Source organism: Zalophus californianus, chromosome 7 (assembly GCF_009762305.2).
Source record: "Zalophus californianus isolate mZalCal1 chromosome 7, mZalCal1.pri.v2, whole genome shotgun sequence".
NCBI lineage: Eukaryota > Metazoa > Chordata > Mammalia > Carnivora > Otariidae > Zalophus > Zalophus californianus.
The window spans coordinates 51,483,889-51,502,302 of record NC_045601.1 but is presented as its reverse complement, the minus strand read 5'-3'; the positions used below and the strand labels follow the sequence as shown (position 1 = coordinate 51,502,302).

General features: G+C 46.6%; 1 pseudogene; it reads right to left on the bottom strand.

The window, feature by feature from the left end:
* Positions 1–5,103: 5,103 nt before the first annotated feature.
* Positions 5,104–10,777, bottom strand: LOC113927882 (annotated as a pseudogene).
* Positions 10,778–18,414: the final 7,637 nt, after the last annotated feature.

The window sequence follows — 18,414 nt, the reverse complement described above, 5'->3', positions numbered from 1 at the left end:
TGTTTTATGTGAATTCCATTTCTCCATAGAGAAACAACTCCTGTCAGAATTCAAATTGATTTTATTCTTACATGTGAATAAATTAATTGCCACTTGAAGATGAGATTCCAACTTTGTTGGGTTTCTGCAGGTAGAGAGTTCAAAAATCATCCTGTATCTTATTATATGTTTCACAGTAAAGCTTTATTTTCCCAACTCCATGGGTTTTCTCCTTCCCAGAATTTACCAGCTGCTGAGTCCAAAAGTGTTTTCTCCTTTTGGGAAACGATGTGCCTCACCATTGTCCTCACACCTGCCACTGGGGCTGGCTGGTCAGAATAAATCGCTTTAAGTAGCCAGAGAAGGTAAAGCTGGCTATTATCCCAAACATGCTTTTCTAGCAAATCATGTTTTGCTCTTTTAAAATCAGTTTAAAGATGCATTCCCTTTTTCTGGTTTGTACCCCTGGCGTTTTTTATTTGTTCTGCTGAGATTTGTACCACCTCTCAGAATCTCTCCTACCTGACAAACAATAGAGCTAACTAATGATGATTTTGGCTAAGTGAATCCTTTACTGAAGGAAAAATGATCTATTTTATTTCTGTATTGAAACTTAATTCGCTCCCTTTGGAAGAGATGATAGATTACTCTGGAAACTGCACGTGTTCTGACGTGCTCCTAGCAAAGGTCAGGTTTCTCTATCTGCGTGCACATGAGCAGCTTTCTTCAATGGACTCTTGAGTCCCCTTTTCATTTTCAGAAGCTGGAGGGCCATTTACAATAAAGAACAGTAAGCTACCATTTAACTCTTGCTACCCCCACACACAATATTTTATGGGTTCATTTCTTCAGTACATTCATCTGAGTGGACTCCCAGTGTAATTGCCATCCAACCGGTAAGTACAAACTAGAGCCTCCATCATTGAAGAAGACTTTTCATAAAGAAAATCACAAAACTAAACCACTGGTATTAGTTTATAGAAAAAAGGAAAAAAAGAACTGGGAAATAGGATTTGCTAAACCAGGCAGTAGCCAAGATGCTGACCAAAGAGAAACATGGCTTGGCTGACCGGAAGAGGATCACAAATCCTGTCACCCCAAGCTTAGTTACAGAGACAAGAAAGTGCCACCATCTGCATTTTCGTTGCTGCTGAAAGGTAACTCATTCCAGCACTCCTCAAATCATCACCATTTTTCCTTTTGCAATGGGAATTCCAATTTAAATACAGAGTTTTCTTCTCTTCCCTTGTCCCTCTCCTCACCCCTCAATCATTGGACTTTGGAGGTGATTGGGCTGATGATAAAATTGACCATCTCGTCCCAAGGTGGCAGAATATCTAAGGCGGGTGCATCCCAAAGATCCGGCTGTCAGGGAAGAGTGGTGTCATGACATCATCTCTGGTGACTATAGGATAGGATTCTCGATGATTTCCTCTGGGGCGGGAGTGCATGCTTAAATCTGTGGGGGGGGTCTCTGGCTTCTGTTAGAAGACATTTCTGGAAGTACCTAGGGGAAGGAAGAAGGTGTGCGTGTGTGCTGGGCAGCTAGGGTTCAAGTGTGTGTAACACAGGCCCTCTTCTGGGGAATGCCCTGCCACACCTCCCGCTATGATCCCTGTCTCTGCCCCAGAGTCCTCAGGTCAGGGCAGGAGAGTGAGATGAAATTCCTCTCCTCTGCCACTTTTCTTCTTGAATTTGTTGAGCATCAGCAGTGTGCTTGGAGCCAGGCTAGCTGCTGGAGTTTAATGAATTAAGGGTGAAGAAGATTGTTCCTTGCCCCGAGGAGCCTACAGCATAGAGGGAAAGACAGATGTGTAAACAATCTCATACAAAATGATTTCTCAAGATCCCTGCTCTGCACAAAGCCCCCGGGAGCCCGAGGAGGGTGTAACTAGCTCTGTAGGACAATGAGGGAAATTTTTACTGAACTTGATTTTAAGAGAATGAATAGAAGCCTGAGAAGGAGGGATAGCAGAGAGGGCATTCAAAAGAACAGTAAGAAAAAAGAGTGTAGCCTATTTGGGGGGCCAGAAAGGCATTTGGCATTGCTGGACAGAGGGATGGTGGCGGAAGGAGGGGAAGGTGATGGAAAGGGAACGGTCAGGAAAAAAGTTGGAAAGATTGTGAAGGGCCTGATAGGCTAATGCAGTGGTTCTCAAACTTTTTCCTCTCAGAACCCCATTACAATTTTAAAAATTATTGAAGACCTCCAAAGAGCTTTTGTTTATATGGGTCTTATCTATCAGTATTGACCACATTCGGAAACTGATAACTCTTTTTTTTTTAAGATTTATTTACTTATTTTAGAGAGAGAGAGCACGAGCAGGAGGGGCAGAGGGAGAGCGAGAGAGAAACTCAAGCAGACTTCGCAATGAATGTGGAGCCCGACCTAGGGCTCGATCTCACCACTCTAAGATCACAGCCTGAGCTGAAACCAAGAGTCAGATGCTTAATCAACTGCACCACCCAGGCACCCCAGAAACTGGTAACACTTACATATTTATTAATTCATTAAAAATAGCAATAATAAAACCATCCCACCTTAACAGCCTATTTTTAATGAAAAAGAACCTTTCCAAAACAAAAAATAATAAACCCATCGCATGTCAACAGAAATAGCATCTTTTATGAAAAGTAACTTTTCTGAAAAAAAAATTTAATGAAGATTGGCATTATTTCACATTTTCAAATCTGTTTAATATCTGGCTTGACTTAATGGAAGACAGCTGGGTTCTCATATCTTCTTCCTTCAGTCTGTTTTAATATGTTGTTTTGGTTAAAACATTTGAAGAAAATCCATCTTCAAAGATACAAAGTTGAGAAATGGAAGCGTATTTTAATAATAGTTCTTTTGGATTATTGTGGATTTTTTTTGTTTTTTTTTTACAATACCAAAACTCAGTAAGTGGTAGTTTCTTAAAGGTTAGTTTCATTGTGAAATCCAAAACTATTATCAATGAACTTTTCATAGTCTGTGACATTAAAACTGGTATATCTTATACTTGGAATGGATCTTTTACCCAAGCTTGATTTTATAACATCACGCATTGGTCATTTGGAAAATACTGGTTCGCTGAAATAGGCGGATCTTCCATATGTTGCCACGTTCGTGTATAGCCAACTTTCAGAATTGAGAAGCTGCCGAGCACATAGAATTTCCAAAATCCTAATGTTTGCTTGAAAGCTCAAATGTTATCATTGGCAACAAATACAGCCAGTTTTCTATATAATGACAGACATGCTGATTTTATTCATTTTCAAGAAAAGAGGCTGCCAAATATCCAAGCCTGATAACAATAATTTGTCTGACAGTCCTTTTCTCAGGTAAAAATGGTCTTCCTTGGAAAGAGTGGCTAATTCAGCTCACAACTCAACAATTGTAATATTCCTCAAAGGCAGTCACTGTACTTGGGTATGCAGCCGCTTAGGTGCCCTTCCCCTATCATCACACAATATTTCAAAAGACTATATTCAAGGGTGGAGCTTGAATAAAAATTTTTACTGCTTTCTCAGGGACATTCTTAAGTGAAGCTGGCTGTTCGTGGAAGGCGGCAAGGCACAGCAGACTACCGTGTATCCTTGCCTTGATTCGTGCTCGGGCTCCAACAATTTTCTCCCCATTGCTTTTGTACCCTCAGTGCCATTGTCAACACAGTGAGAACAGCAAAGAGTATCTTAGTGTCGTTATGAAAATAGCGTGACCTGGCTGACTCCCTGAACGAGTCTGAGGAGCTCCCATACACCCATGAGCCATATTTTGAGGACTAATACACTAAGGGATTACAGGCTTTGAGTATCAACTTTGGGACAGGTGGGACCCACTGACGGGCTTGAGGAGAGTACCTCAGTAGGATACATTCTCCTCTGGGTACTCACAGCATCCTGGCTTCTTATAGCATGTACCACACTGTTTGGTGGAGTGAGTTAGGTGTCTATCTCCCCAAGAAGACTGAGCACTGGGAGCATAGAGCCAAGCCACCCTCCTCTGCATCTCCCAGCCCAGAGCCCCTCTAGCCGGCCCTCAGTACCCACTGTGGAGTGAATGCTCAAGGGCGACTCTGGCAACCATATGACACTGTGGAGGCTCAGGACCAGCAGGAGGCTTGAATCATCCTCTTGCCTTTGAGTGTCAAACCCATTAAAACAATGTTCATTCATTCCCGCTTTCAAAGCCATCCAAGGGAGATTTGAGTGCATCTTCCTTTAACCCCTACTCCCCAACCTGTTGCATGCCTCTATCTACTACCACCAGGGGCGTGCTACGCACAGACTATAAACCTTGTCTTTCTGGAGAAAAGAGATTTATCTGAATATAGATTTTGCTTTTATTTATCACATCCAAAAGAATCAGCCAGTGCCAAATCCTAATTGTGTCGGATTAGGTCACTGTAACATTAAATACTGTACTGACAAAGTTGAAAATTCTTACCTATGTATATTTTCACCTTGTGTATTTACTTTTGTTGGCTTTTTAGCAGGGGAAGGTATACTAGAGGTTGTATTAATGTGCTTTCTTTTTTTTTAACTATTTACTGAACTATGGAGAATTATAGTGTAATTTTCCACTTCCAGTTGAACCATAAAGGTCTGGGTTTTTCCAAAAGATATGGATAAAAATTCTGTTAAGTTTGGCATTGCCTCAATAAAGTCTAATGCCTCTGAAAAATCAATTTGAGAAAAGATACCACATGTTGGCAAATCACGTGTGATAAAAGCTTTTATGAATCTCTCTTCCCTGATTATGAAGTCATCTTTAATTCAGTTCAATAAAACATTTAATTTTGTCTATATCTTCAGAGACAGAAATTTGCAGGTCAGCTTGTTCACAGAAAACATTTAGTAAATGGAAATATATGGCCTTTCTAATCATCATTTTAGGTTAATGAAGGTTGTATAAAAAATCTGTTTTATCTTTTCCTTATGAAATCTTTGGGATAATAGAATTAAATGTCTCTGCATTTAAAAAAAAATGGCCTATTCAGGAAACTCAAATTACTACCTGCATTAAGGATCTCCATTTTACATGCTTCTGAAGATGAGTTTTTTTTTTTTTTGGCTTTGATCAGATCTTTATTAAAAATTAGCTGTCCAAAATGATTTGACTTTTAGAATAAACGTAAGTTTTTAGGCAGCAGGCTTCTCCGCAGTGGGTTTCTTTTCTGCAGGCTTGTCAGCTGCTGGTTTCTTGGTAGCTGCAGCCTTTTTCCCCACCACAGGTTTCTTCTGCTTCTTCACACCAACAGCCTTCTTTCCTTTCTTCCCTACCACAGGCTTCTTGCCTGGAACCCCCTTCTCATCTGATTTGGCTTCAAAGGCTGCTGCCACCTTATCCATCTGGAGTTTGTGATTCTTGGCCTGGCAAAGAATGGTATTCCGGCGCATGGTCTTTGCATATGGGTTTAGCTTCAACATGATTCTCAGGTTCTTCAGTGGATTCTTCTTCAGGACTCTGTGATGAATCTTCTTCCGTGGTGCTCGGAGGACTCTTTGGATCTCTGAACTTTTCAAGATTCCGCTAAGGTCTATATTAAGCATCTTATATATGGGAACGTTGTAGTTACTCTTGAGGGAGGCAGCCTTACGCCAAGTGCCATACAGATCGTCTAACTTGCAGAAAGCACTTTCAGTCCAAATGCAGAAACGTCCCACATGCCCACCAGGAGCAAGTTTCAAAATGTTCAGTTTGCTTACATTAAGTCAGGTAATTCCAGGGATGTTTCTGAAGGCCTTGATGATACCGCTGTCTTCACTGTAGATGATGCAGGGCCCCCTGCGCTGGATACGACAACAGTTTCTCATTCTGCCCTTGCCGGCTCTCATTCGCTGAGAGGCATAGACCTTTGTGATATCATTCCAGGCTTTAAGTTTCTTAAGAAGCAAAACAGCCTCCTTGGTCCTCTTATAGCCTTCAACTTTATCTTCAACCACCAAAGGAAGTTCAGGAGCTTCCTCAATATGATGACCTTTAGACATGACCAGCGCTGGTAAGGCTGAGGCAGCCTGGGCAGAGCAGATGGCATATTGCTTCTGTGTTGTGTTCACTCTGCGATGCCAACGGCGCCGGGTTTTGGTTGGTGCAAATACGCGGCCCCCATGACACATATTTCCAAAAGCACCCTGGCCAGAACGGTGGGTCCCTCTGCCTTGAACTCTGGGAATTCGAGCCACAGCTCTGCCAGTACCCCAAGACTCAGCACGGGTTTGATGACCTGCTAATTCACTGACAGCATATGGCTGTCTGTTTTGCGCAAGTTGGTGTGAACAAAGTTCACGATATCAGGTCGAATGGGAGCCTTGAACACAGCAGGCAGAGTAACATTTTTGCCAGATGATTCCCCCTTTTCGGAGTACACAGATATCAATGGATGAGCACATGGCCATCGCGGGGAGAGGAGAGGGCCACGCTCCAAGTTTATTATTTTTTTAAGTAAAACTTACAGGGTTTGGCAGCCTGGGGCTGCCAAGGGCTCATCTGGATCTGGGTTGGACCTGGCTGTCAGTGGAAACGTCCCACACTCACACTTGCCCAAGGGACTTCATGTACTCCAGGGAGCTAGGATCAATCCAGAACTATGGGAAACTATTCTTTAATAGTGGCACTAATCTCCACTTCATGCCCTGGGGTGTGGTATTTTGGATTCATGACCTCAGTCCATGGGGAGGGAGCCATCTCAAGGGTTTCCACTCAACCATGCTTACTCTGAGAATTCTTAACCCGCAGTCAGTCCAAGGATCCAGCATGGAGATTACTCCAACTGCCAAGTACATCAGTTCCAATGACACCGGGGGAGGTGGCCACTGCAGACCCAGTGGGTCCATGGTGAGCTGGACTATAGCCTGGTCTCCATTTATTACCTGGCCTCTGTGAGCGGCCACTCACTCTGACTGGGGCGGGGGGTGGAGCACAATGACACTCTGCCTCTCCAGGTATCAGTGTCAAGCCAGCTCCTTGTCTAAGACGCTTTGAAAGGTCTGGGTCATTTCTTCTCCCCAGGGTCTCAGGTCAATGGCCATAGGTCACATGGAGGAAAGTCAGGAGGAAGGGCCATGGAGGACACTTGTCAACACAGCCCCTTGCTCGGTCAGTGGGCACTACATCTGAAATTGCTCAGGTCTGGGAACTGAGCAAGGCATCGTAGCTCTTTATTTTTATTGTGGCCTTTTTTATTGGGGTATCCTCAGCCTCCTGCTCCTTCAGTCTCTCTCTGCTTTAAGTAGCATGCTTGCTGGATGCCCATTTATCCACCCCCCTCCCCCCGCCAGGGACATCGTGCTTTCTCACTTTCACCTTGTGGGGCAAGCCCCTGAGCTGCTGGTCCCACTTTATTGGTCATTAACAGCAATCGTGGCCTCCTGGCTCTGGCAGGTAAGTGCCACCACCTGACCTCTACGGTTTCAGACCCCCGCGACCCCTGGTTATGGGCAAGCTCAGCTCTGCGACCACTTCTCCTGCCTACGCTAGTCCTGGCCCGCCAGAGGAGGCCGCTGCAGCCCTTCCTGGTGATGTCAGCACCCTTCTCACCAGCCCATTCCTGACAGCCTTGCTGAAAGCTCTGTGTTCTGGCCTCACATAAGAAATCCAACCCAGGGTTCCCACTTCCTTGAGCCTCTCTATTCCTTCCTCTAACACCTGCCAGGGCAATCCAAGCATTTCCACTTTGCGCAGCATGGAGCATCACTTTTCCTGGGCTTCTAAGAGCCACGCCAGCAGCAACTTTGTCTCATCCTATAGGGTCCCTGCTAGGAAACAGAGTCCTGTTCCTGAGAAAGTGTCCCCAAGTCAGTGTATTCTTGCTTACCCAGGCTTTCATTCTGGCTTCTTGATCAAGCCCCGCGAAGAGGCGAGTGTCCTTGCAGATACAACGATTTAGGCATCAAAATCCAGTTCTGGGGCACTGCCTAGTCCTGGCTCCTGCCACCCGTGCTGACTAATATAGCTCCTTTTGTGTATAATCCCTCTTCTCCTTTACCTGCCTCGCACACCCCCACCCAGGTTATACTGGGACTTAACCCTGGTTATAGGCGTGGTGACCTATTACAGAAGCTGTAAGGGCAACTCGGAAGAGGTCCCCTGTTGTCTTGTTGGGGACAGGCCTCAGCAGCACATTCTGGCATGAGAGAGGTGCTAGCTCTTCCTAACAAGAGTTCTGCAACCCCTGAGAGTTCCGGGGGTCTGCAGAGCCAGTATCCTCCCAGAGGCATCCATCCAGATGTTTCTATCCCATATTTCAGAGTCCCAACTTTTCTCAGTCAAGCAGCATAACCAACCTGCCTGGACTGAGCATTTAAGCATTTCTGGAGCTCTGTGACTCAACACTTTAGTCCTCAGGATGCTGCTTGGCTGTGTTTGCTCTTCCACTATAGGAAAAAAAGGCCACTCTTTGGCTACCCAAGAGGTCCTCTGGCTTTCAAGTAACCCTTGAGAGGGGTTGTTACTGGCCTTCAATTTCTCATTGTCCCTTGCAGAGCGTCAGTGCAACCCAGCAGTAACCAGCCATCCCCACTGTCCTTGTAGGCACTCTTCCATCCACATCTTCCAAGGGCCTACATCATCACACCTATATGAGACTTCACTCCTGCCAGGACATTTTCCCAGTTCACCACCAAGAAAATCTTTAGCAGTTGTGCCCTGCTCAGGTATGTGGAACACAGTGTCTTCTCTGCGCACCAGGAGGTGCATGAATATATCTTAATGCCTATTTTCTTGGATTACTCCTGTCTAAGTTTGCCAGATAAAATACAAAACAGGTAAATTTGAATTTCAGATTAATGATGAATTTTTTTAGTATAACTATATTCCATGCAATATTTGGGATATACTTAGGCTTTAAAAATTTATTATTAGTCTAAAACTCAAGTGTGACTGGTGGAATCCTGTATTTTTATTTGCTAAACCTGACACCCATACTCCTAGTACCACTTCTATTAGTTCAGGTTCTCCAAGAAGCAGACAGATTTATTGGGGACGTGTCTATGAAGGGTAAAGGAGAGGGACCCAGGCAAGTCTCTGACACTTGTGAAAGGGAGAATGGATGGAAGGAGAACAGGGGAGGAAGAGTCCCAGACTCTGGCACCATTCGTGGAAGGTTTGGCCAGGCTGCCGGGGAGTCCTCAAGCCAAAATCACCCGTCAGAGGGGTTCTGTATCACTCCCCCACCTTGCTCTGCATATCTCGGAGCAGTCTGAAGGAATGTGGCCTCAGCACGATTGCAGTGGTGGGCCCAGAGGGACGGTGGCTGAGGCTGAGGCTGAGGCTGTCAATCAACTATGCTCCCCGTGGCAGGAGATCTGAAGAGCATCACATTGGTCACTCTGTCGATTCAGGTCCTTCAGGCAGCAGAGGCCAAGTTAGGAATGTAAGAGGTTTATTGGGGGCAAGCCTGTGAAAGATTGAAGGAGACAAAGCAAGACTGGGCAGTGAAAGCCTTCAGATCGCAACGTTAGTCTGACCTCCATGTGAGGAAACAGGGAAGGAAGCAGAATTTGGCAGATACCTCCCAGTGTGATGCAGGTACGACAAAGTCCCATCCAACTTGACAGGGAGCTCTAAGGGAAGATTGCCCGGTAAAGGAACGCCATCTTGAAAAGAGATGACTAGACCATAGTACCGTCACCTGCCCAGTGATGGGCTGGGGGCTCTCCACAAAGAGCACAGTCTCAGCTCCAACACCATGCAACTGCAGCTCGGCATTGTCAGCCAACTGCACTCCTCACGGCTGGATGGCAGATTCTTGAAGGTAGATGTGAAAGGTGTACCCACATGGCTACCACAGTCACCACTAAACAGAGTTCTACACCATTTATTAAGTACCCGTGACTGTATCCAGGCAGGGAGTAAGACCTAGGAACATCCCTGTCCTCAGAAGCTTATGGTTTAGTTGAGCAGGGAAGAAAACCAGGAGGAAATAACTCTAACACAATGTAGAAAGTTAGGGGTGCTGGCATGCTATAATTTCAGGGTATAAAATTGGCCCAGGCTCAGTCATTAGGTTGCTGATGACTTTTAAAAGGTGTGATTACTGCTCTGAGACTGTGTACCTAGAATTGGATTTAGAGTCAGAGATCCTGGGTTCAAATCCCTGGTCCTGCACTTAGTGAACAAGGACTTTGAGCAATGTTCAACCTCTGTGGACCTTGTTTTCTGTTTCTATTATATAGCATAGGATGACTTTTAGAATAGTATGAACCTCATTGGGTTTGCTGTAAAGATTACATGAGACATTTCATTCAAAGAGTTTAGAAGAATTCCTGGCCTGTAACAAGCACTTTAAACGCTAGTATTATTACTAGGAAACTCAAGGCCATGGAGATTCTACAGCTGGGGAACACTTTGCTGAAAGTTTGAAAAGTCTACAAAGATGAGGCAATCCTCTATAGCTCAGAACCTAGTTCCACTCTGATTTAAAGATGAGAAATACAATGGGAGGTGGTGAGAGGTGAAGCAGCTGATCTCAGTAAAGTTTCTGACAACGGTATTCACACACGAGGTGCTGGGGAGGGGTCCTGACTCAGACACTAGCCCTTGGGCGTCACTAAACTTCTGCCAACTGGCTGTGCTCTTGTGTAGCAAGGAGATATATACCCAAGAAAAGCAGGGCCCAGAATGGTTCTTTCATCCATGCAAGAGTCCCAGGCTCCTTTTTGGATTAGAAAATATTTGCTAAAGGAAGTGTACAGAACCACCAAGACTGGGATTTTTGGACAAACATTATGGGCTTAGAAGAGTAGCCTGAACTGGATGGGCGGGCAACCTACCCTTGCAGGGAGGGCACGGTGGGTTGGCTTTATCCATCTGCATATAGCGGAGTGGAGCATGTTTACTCACTCCAGTTCCAGAGTGGCAAATTCTCACTAGGAAAGTCATCAGAGGAAGATTATACACATGCTGGGGGCACGGAGTACGTGAGCAGTGAGGTCTGGTGGGGAAGCAGACGGGGAGCACGTAATGGCAAGAGAAGTCTTCACTGGGAGATGTAGTACAGAGAAGGAAGGCCGAGAAAAGTCTTAAAAGGATTGTCAAGAAATGAGTTTGAGAAGGAATTTCACTAGGCTGTGTGTTCGTATAGGTATTTTTTTATATAAACATATTTTACAAAATATATATCTGGACTACTTTTTGTAATGTGACATCACAGAGAGACACCTGGGTGGCTCAGTTGGGTAAGCGTCTGCCTTCGGCTCAGATCATGATCCCAGGGTCCTGGGATTGAGCCCCACATCGGGCTCCTTGCTCGGCGGGAAGCCTGCTTCTCCCTCTGCTGCTCCCCCTGCTTGTGCTCTCTCTCTCTGACAAATAAATAAATAAATTCTTTTAAAAAAACGTGACAACCCCTTGAGACTGGTCGCCAAGTTGTATCTGGGTTACACACATGTGCCCCAAAGGCTGGCGGATGCCTTGGGTTAGAACCTGAGGACAGTTGCTGTTTCCACAGTGCTGGGGGCGGGGGCGGGGGGATGGGGGGTGGGCGGCAGCCCTGCCTCTCTGTAGACTCACTGCACAATTGGGACCATCCCCCTTGGCCACAGCGCTATGAAGCACAGCTGAGACTGCCTCTCTGACCAGACACGTAGCACCTTCCAGAACCACAAGAATTCAGGGCAATGATCCCGAGTTCAGAGCAAATGACCCCAAGACTTTCCCTCAGCTTAAAGCATGCAGATTAGGATGGGGCAGGCTGTTTTCCGGTCTTTGGGATGCAGTCCACCTCTCAGGCCCTCTCCACCAAGAGCTGCTCTATAGAGGGGAACAGTAGGGTAAGCCCTTAACCTCAGCAAACATCAGGATTCCAACTCCTGGGGACGACAGATACTTAGGAAAGAAGGGGGGCTTCTCATTATTGGGGGTGAGGCAGGGCAAGCCAGGAACTGAGTAACTGGAGGAGGCCAACAGGACCAAGTTGCTTCCTATGGCAGGCTGAACTTAGAGTCGCATATGCCAGGGACAGGAGCAGAACGCCACACCGGGGGATGCTTTCCTTAACACTTCAAAGAGACCATTTCATTTTCATTTTAAAAAGTCATTCTGTTGGGCGCCTGGGTGGCTCAGTTGGTTAAGCGACTGCCTTCGGCTCAGGTCATGATCCTGGAGTCCCAGGATCGAGTCCCGCATCGGGTTCCCTGCTTGGCGGGGAGTCTGCTTCTCCCTCTGGCCCTCCCCTCTCTCATGTGCTCTCTCTCTCTCTCTCTCTCTCTCTCGCTCTCTCTCATTCTCTCTCTCAAATAAATAAATAAAATCTTTAAAAAAAATTTAAAAAAAAAAGTCATTCTGTTAAGGTTGTGGATAAACTCATCTGGCACCATGAAAAACCCTGTATGTGAAAATCCTTCGCTCATTTAAAAATGATGTGATAAGCCCTGGGTGTTATAGGCAACTGACGAATCACTGAACTCTGCCTCTGAAACTAACGATGGCCCATATGTTGGCTAATTGAATTTAAATTTAAAAAAAAATAAAAATTATATATCGCGGGTTCCCTTTTTAGCAACAGGAATCTGATTGAATGGGAAGATCTACCTCCAGTTCAACGAACATTTTTTTGTGTACCTAGGGGGTGCCGGGCGTGTGCTGATGGGCAGATCTCACATCGTAGTTTGAGGCCCAGCACTGACTAGAAAGTGCTCATTGTTAAAGGAGCCAGAGCATCCTGGTCTGTCTGATATGCAACTCGGGGTTCTGAAGAGAGTGGCTCTTGGTTGCCCTGGTTTTCTGACTCTCCCCTTTAGTACATGTCAACGCCATGGGTTTTGAATGAAACTGGTTTATGAGGCAGTTACTGTGTGTGTGCTAATGCACTGAGGTGAGTTTCAAATTTAAAAATGCCTACATATTTGAAAAACATAGGTGTGGTTCCTCAACATGAGAAGGCTTTCTACTTGCAACTTCGGGAGCCACCTATGTCAACTATTTCTTTCTTTGGGAAATATGTTAAGAAATAGCATGTGGAATTTGCCGTGGGGCAGACATTTGCTGTGGAGAAATCTACAGGAGAGCTTCCTTCCTCTTTTGGAAAACAGTGTTCTCTGGGGCCCATATGGAATGGAGAGTTCCACCCGGCCTCACGGGGTGGAGATAACACTGCAGGAAGGTGGGGCTATGGTGCCCAGGTCTGGCTGATGGGAGCCCTAGTACCTGGAAGGGAGCCCAACTAGACAAACCTGGAGCCCTGAATAACTCCTCAGCCTTTGTAGTGAGCCACAAATCTCTACTTCCAGACACATTTCCAGAGATGAGCACTCCTGGGGGCTTCTGAGGCTAACGTTTCTGGGCATTGACCCTTCCCATCCCCCACTATATAGCCACCAGCCTTCTATGTGACTCTTCCTGTCTTAAGAGGCCCACACCCTCCTCCAACTGAAATCCCCAAAGACTATGAGCAGATGGCTGCTGAGCTAAATGAATGCATCCATTTTACTCTTGGGCTTAAACACACCTCCAGCTTAATTCATTCACCAAACCTTTTTTTTTTTTTTTTTTGGTGCATCTGCTATGTGCTAGACTCGGTACAAGCATAGAGAGACTATAGAATTAGGGATCAGGTCTCCCCAAGTGTGTCTGCCAGTTACCAAAAGAAAAATGCAGCTCAGTAGAACCATTAATTACAGGATTAGACCTGAATACCTGCTAGGTGTAAGGCCGTTTGCTAGAGACTGGGAATACAGTGGCAAGCAAAACATTCCTTTCCTCAGGGAGTCTATGGTCTGATAGGGAAGACAGGCGAGGAAAGGGTACTTTGGCTGCATAATGGCAAACATGGTGGTATCTGGTGAGTACAGGGCATCAGGGGAAAGCATGTGGGAGGGCACCCAGGCCGGTGGGATTTTGCTGGTTAGGTAGAGATTAATACGTCAAACAAGGCTTCGTGTGGACACATTATCCATTTGTGCGGGAATCCCTTCACAAACGTGCTAACGGGTTGTCCTCAGTGCATATAACTCATTTGACGACCACTGAGTGTTGGCACAGCAGGGCCATGCGGGCAGACGGCAGGCGAGCTGGGCCGATCGGACCCAGGTGATGCGGAGTGGGTACCATGGCGGCCGAGGTAAGAGGTGAGGCATGGAACACAGTGGAGCCCCCTGCACAGAGAGGACTCCTCCTATGGGACTGGGGGAGAACGTGGCCCCAGAGCACCTGAGAGGCAGCCCAGGCGGCAACCACTCTGTCCAAACACCCAAACGGCCCAGACAGTGACGGCAGCGTCAGACAATCACTGTGCTGTGTGGTGGTCAGGTTTGTGGGGCAAAGGCTGTTGGCTGGTTTTGCATGGATTGTCGCCTTTCAACGGCTTCACATAGATCGCCAAAGAATTTGGTGTTAGAAAGAATGTTGTGATCACAAAAGCATCGGCTGAGAATTGCCGCATTATAGCCGGAACCACAGAGAGGCAAAGGTGTCACTTTTCCTGCTTCCAACAGCATGAACAACAAACTCCCCTGTCTGAGCCCACTGCAAGCCTCTTCCCGGCCCGGAGAGGGTAACCGCACCACCAGTCAAAGGGTTTAGGCAAACTTTCCCCTTTGCCGTACATGACAAAGCAATTTCTCCGCACATTTTCTTGAAAAATTGTTTTCATTATGAGACTTGACTTTCCTCCCATTTTCTGAAGAAAGGGCAGAGGAGATGGTAGCAGATTCTCTGTCACTGCAGGCAACAGATTATCCAAAACATTGTTCAAGGCAGGAGCCCTGCGTGGACACCACCAGTGGCTGTGTACGTCCTGCAGGTTGGCTGCCTGAGGAGGGGACAGGTGACTCCTTGCCAGCAGGGGTGACATATGTTCCTACCCTTTCTGTCCTCAGCTGCGGGATTTAGTGGTCACTTCACAGGCTGCAGCGCTTGAAGACTCCACTCCTGGGGGACCCAGACATTGAATTTGAAAAAGCACCACTCACCCCTAAGCCCAGCCAAATGCCCCCCAGAGCGGGCTTCCTCGGCAGTTCACACAGATGGTCTGGTCTGAAATGAGGTGCTGCCAGAGTGACTCTTGGGGTGCTGCAAGGCCAGTGAGTGGAATGGTTCTGAGGCAGTTTAGAGCTGTAAAGGGCCTGAGGAAACAGCATTTCCCTCTCCAGATGCTCTTAAAGGACTACTTACGAATCTCTACCATCAAGTCCAAGTTTGTATTAATTCACTCTCCTCAAGTCAACCCTGCTTAGCAACAGCAACTCCGCAGAAGGGCTATGCCCTGCATGAGGTTGTCTCTACAGAGGAAGGGCAGACAGGTTCAAGTTCAAGTGTGTTGCGAGGGTTTTTGTGTATGTTCTCACTTTAATTCTCACAGGTCTCTGGGATCCTTGTTATTTTCCTTGTGGTGGGAGAGTATCTGGAGAGATACCCCTGATGGTTCCCACCAGGCCATTTAAGGACAGCAGCCATTGACTGCAAAGGAAACAAGAGGAGCATTTTTTTTTTTTTTAGATTTTATTTATTTGAAAAAAAAAAACACCATATAGATTTTATTTATTTATTTGACACAGAGACAGAGACAGAGAGAGCACAAGCAGAGGGAGAAACAAGCAGACTCCCCACAGAGCAGGGAGCCTGATGCAGGACTCAATCCCAGGACCCCAGGATCATGACCTGAGCTGAAGGTGGACACTTAACCGACTGAGCCACCCAGGTGCCCCAAGAGGAGCATTTCTATCTTGGTTTCCACAAACCAGTGATGGGGAAGAAAGAGGGGACTATTAGAATCACCAAAATGGGGGCGCCTGGGTGGCTCAGTTGGTTAAGCGACTGCCTTCGGCTCGGGTCATGATCCTGGAGTCCCGGGATCGAGTCCCGCATCGGGCTCCCTGCTCAGCAGGGAGTCTGCTTCTCCCTCTGACCCTCTTCCCTCTCGTGCTCTCTATCTCTCATTCTCTCTCTCTCAAATAAATAAATAAAATCTTTAAAAAAAAAAGAATCACCAAAATGTCCAAGGATTAAAAAATAAAAGAGGAGTCCTCTTTTGCACCCCTCCCCCCACCCAGCCACGCTAGGAAAAGATGATGGAGAAACCAGAATAAACCTTGGAGAGTCCTGGAGGGGCTGTGGCTGGTTACAGTTTCTAAAGATGGTCACAACAATGTCTCCCATCCCACATGCTCTCCCTACAATGTGACTGTGGCAGGCTTCTCAAAAGGAGGGTCTATGCCCCCTCTCCTTGAGTCCAGGAAGGCTGGAGGACTGGTGGCAATAGCAGGATGTGGGTTCTGAGAGTCGTCTTAAAAGGCCGTGCAGCTCTGCTTGGGAGCTGAGGCACTCGCCTGTGGAGCCCTGAGCAGCCATGTTGTGAGGGAGCCCAGGTCACATGGAGGGGCCACAAAGAGGTGTCCTGGCCAGCAGCCCCAGCTGAGGTCCCCACTGCCATCCACAACCACACACGTGAAGGAAGAAGCCTCCAGATGATTCCAGCTCCCAGCTATCAAGTTGTACCTATCTGAGGCCTCAAAACAGAGAGAGGTAAGGTATCCCCATATTATAGATTCCATGAGCATAATAAAACGGTTGCTATAAGGCCCTAAGTTTTGGGATAATTTGTCATGCAGATGTCACCAGAACAGGGCCCAGAATTCTTTTTCCAGGGCCGAGGAAAGTCTTAGATCCTATTGGTGGGTTAAAGGATTCCAGAACTCAGGATCTGTGCTTCTTGGAAGTTCTGGGGTAAGATCTCAGAGACATATGGCTACATGGTGGTAGACAGGGCTTTGGGCAGCCTCTCAGATTCTAGAACTTAGCATGCTCTGGAGTTAGCAGGACAATTCCTCTATCCTTGAACATGGCATAGATGGAAAGGGATGGAGAGAAGTGGTCACCTGTGAGGGCAGTGACCAGGGTCAGACAGGGTAGTTCAGAAAACATCCATGTGGCCGGATGGCACTGAAGACCAAATGCCACTCTCTGCTGCAGCCCCACCGAATGCTTGGCAACATGTGAGCCCCCCAGAACTGAGACACAACTAAGAATCTGTGGCTGTGCTGCTAGCACAGCACAGAGCCCTTCCGGATTCCCAGGATTATAGACTAGGGACAAAATCTTGGTCCCAGGAGAGAACCAGTGTGCTGAGAAAAGGGAGAAACATCTCATATTTCAGTGTCCAGCAGGCATGTGTCTCACATGGTAGCTCCTAGCTGGAGGCAATGCAAGCATGCTTCTCTGGCTTTGCTTGTGGGAAAACCAAGAGTCTCATGATGGGCCATACCCATAAAGAGCCCACAGGTAATACCAAGGAGGCTAAGGTGCACTCAAGTGAAGTTATCTGGGACACCAGAAGGAACAAAGGTGGGAATTCTGAATCTACAGGAGTGCGGTACTCACTTCCTTCCCTGCAGTAGGCTACCAGAACCTGGAAGGAAAAGGCTGATGGGTTCCACAGAGAGTTTCCTTGATAGAAGCCCTGGAAGGGGAAATGGCCACATGGCCTCCTGAGGCAGATTGGCCTTGAACTTCCCCAGTGAGATCCCTGAACTCTAAACTCTGTTCTAGCAAGTCCGAAGTCAAGAGAGACTTAGAAGCCGTAAACTGCCAATGGGTACGGATAGCTTGCCGAAAGGAACGGGAGGGTCTCAGCAAGTGACTTGGGCCACTAATGGCTGACAGATGTTCAAGTAGATTGAGAACCTAGTAGGACCTTCCCCAGCACATTGCCCAGTATGTTCCCCAGTAACGTGTGGGCAAGGACACAATTCTGGAAAATATGAATGGGCTAGGACCCTGGAAGAGATCAGGACATGCCACCCGAAAATATGCCACTTTGGCATACTGATAATTTTGACCTGAAGACAACCAAGGAACATCGGATGCAGGAATGGCTCTCTGACCTCCCCATTTCTACCTAAAAGCAGGGCATACATTTTCTGAGAAAGATGACCTCCTGGTGTCAGGAAGAGGAGAACATTCTTATTACTGGAAATGGGGAGTCAAAGCAGAGATGAATCTGCATAAACAAAAATCTTCCATTAATTTCCCCCATATGTTTCCAAGTCACTTTCCCCCTGTCTCCTGACCCAGCCCAACTGCCCTTTTCATTTGTCTTGTCATCTGCACAATGCATAGTTTTTTGTTAAAATGGGATAGAAGCTCTCAGGCCTACTTACTTCTTTAGGGCTTCATTTCTAGTACTTGAAGGCCTCCATGTACATATAAAAATATTCACATGAAATAAAACTTGTGCTCTTTTCTCCTGTTAACCTGTTTTTGTCAGTTTAATTCTTAGGTCCAGTCACAGAACCTAAGAGGGTAGAGGAAGCCTTTCCTCCCCTTTAACACAAAAGTGTCAGAAAGTCAGCCTCCGACAACTTAAGGGGATGGGGGACCAAATACAGAAATGGAGTTACAGAGAAGCGAAGAGATCTATTTCAGACACACCTGAGTTTGTGGTCCGAGATTTGTACCAACTATCACAAGCTGGCTCCCCAAAGACCACCAGCAGACTCTGTTGATAAAACAAAATT